The sequence below is a fragment of the Palaemon carinicauda genome, chromosome 13 (genome assembly GCF_036898095.1).
Source record: "Palaemon carinicauda isolate YSFRI2023 chromosome 13, ASM3689809v2, whole genome shotgun sequence".
Taxonomy (NCBI): domain Eukaryota; kingdom Metazoa; phylum Arthropoda; class Malacostraca; order Decapoda; family Palaemonidae; genus Palaemon; species Palaemon carinicauda.
The window spans coordinates 51657742-51660241 of NC_090737.1; positions in this window are offsets into that span (position 1 = coordinate 51657742).

Genomic DNA, 2500 nt, shown 5'->3' on the forward strand with positions numbered 1-2500 from the left:
GAAAGGGGAAGAGCGAGAGAGGGTGTGGCTTTATTGCTGAGTGAATATATTGCAGGTAAAGTAGTGGAATGGAGGGAGATATCATCTAGGTTAATGTGGGTAAGGGTTAGGTTGGGTAAGGAATGTTGGGCGGTTGTCAGTGCGTATGGGCCAGGTAGTGAAAAAAGTGAAGAAGAGCGGAATGAGTTCTGGAATGAATTAACTAGGTGTGTAGAAGGACTGGGTAGAAGGAATTATGTAGTTGTCATGGGTGACTTAAATGCTAGAGTGGGCGCTGGAGAGGTAGAAGGTGTCATTGGGAAGTATGGCGTACCAGGTGAAAATGAGAGTGGTGAGAGACTGGTAGATATGTGTGCTGAACAAGAGATGGAAATAAGTGCTAGCTTTTTCAAAAAGAAAGATAAAAACAAGTATACATGGGTAAGAGTGGCAAATGCAAGAGTAGTAGAAAGGGCATTAATGGATTATGTGTTGATAACTAAAAGAATGTTTGGAAGATTGAAAGACGTGCACGTGTTTAGGGGTATGGCTAACGGTATGTCTGATCATTTTTTGGTGGAAGGAAAATTAGTTGTAGCAAAAGAGTTGGGGAATAGAGTAGGTGGTTGTAAAAGGGAGCTAGTGAGGGTTGAAGAGCTAAAAAAACCGGGGGTAAAAAGTAAATATCAGGAAAGGTTGAAAATGGCTTATGACGAAGTGAGAGTAAGAGAAACTGGTAATTTACAGGAGGAGTGGAAGTTAGTGAAAGAAAATTTTGTTGGGATTGCAAGTGATGTGTGTGGCAAGAAGGTTGTTGGAGGCAGCATGAGGAAGGGCAGTGAATGGTGGAATGAAGGAGTGAAGGTAAAAGTGGAAGAGAAAAAGAGAGCTTTTAAAGAATGGCTGCAGAGTAATAGTATGGAGAAGTATGAAAAATATAGAGAGAAAAAGGTGGAAGTAAAGCGCAAGGTACGTGAGGAAAAGAAGGCAGCTGACCTGAGGTGGGGTCAGGGATTGCGTCAGTCATATGAAGAGAATAAGAAGAAGTTTTGGAAAGAAGTGATGAGAGTAAGGAAGGCTGGGTCAAGAATTGAAGAGACAGTGAAAGATGGAAATGGAAGGTTGTCAAAAGGAGAGGAGGCAAGGAAAAGGTGGGCGGAATATTTTGAAAGTTTACTGAATGTAGAGGATAATAGGGAGGCAGATATAATTGCTGTTGCAGGTGTTGAGGTGCCGGTGATGGGAGATGAGAATGAGAGAGAGATCACAATAGAGGAAGTGAAGAGAGCACTAGATGAAACGAGAGTAGGAAAAGCATCTGGTATGGATGGTGTGAGAGCTGAGATGTTGAATGAAGGGGGTGTGACTGTACTTGAATGGTCGGTGAGATTGTTTAATATGTGTTTTGTGTTGTCAATGGTACCAGTAGATTGGGTTTGTGCATGTATTGTACCACTATATAAGAGTAAAGGAGATGTGCATGAGTGTTGTAATTCAAGAGGTATTAGTTTGTTGAGTGTAGTTGGAAAAGTGTATGGTAGAGTAATGATTAATAGGATTAAGGATAAAACAGAGAATGCAATCTTAGAAGTACAGGGTGGTTTTAGAAGAGGTAGGGGTTGTATGAATCAGATTTTTACAGTTAGACAGATATGCGAGAAATATTTAGCAAAAGGTAAGGAAGTGTATGTTGCGTTTATGGATCTGGAGAAAGAGTATGATAGAGTTGATAGGGAAGCAATGTGGAATGGGATGAGGTTATATGGAGTTGGTGGAAGGTTGTTGCAACCAACGAAAAGTTTCTACAAACGTAGTAAAGCATGTGTTAGAATAGGAAATGAAGTGAATGATTGGTTTCCGGTGAGAGTGGGGCTGAGACAGGGATATGTGATGTCGCCGTGGTTGTTTAACTTGTATGTTGATGGAGTGGTGAGAGAGGTGAATGCTCGATTGCTTTGACGAGGATTAAAACTGGTAGACGAGAATTACCATGAATGGGAGGTAAATCAGTTGTTGTTTGCAGATGATACTGTACTGGTTGCAGACATAGAAGAGAAGCTTGACCGACTAGTGACAGAATTTGGAAGGGTGTGTGAGAGAAGGAAGTTGAGAGTTAATGTGGGTAAGAGTAAGGTTATGAGATGTACGAGAAGGGAAGGTGGTGCAAGGTTGAATGTCATGTTCAATGGAGAGTTACTTGAGGAGGTGGAATCAGTTTAAGTACTTGGGGTCTGTTGTTGCAGCAAATGGTGGAGTGGAAGCAGATGTACGTCAGAGAGTGAATGAAGGTTGCAAAGTGTTGGGGGCAGTTAAGGGAGTAGTAAAAAATAGAGGGTTGGGCATGAATGTAAAGAGAGTTCTATATGAGAAAGTTATTGTACCAACTGTGATGTATGGATCGGAGTGGTGGGGCGGGAAATCGGGTAAAACTTGCTGGTAAGAGACTGATGTCTCGCCAGGTAAATCCTCGGACAGCTAGGTAGCGTCAGGTTCCGATTTCTTTTAATGGCCTCTCGTGGCA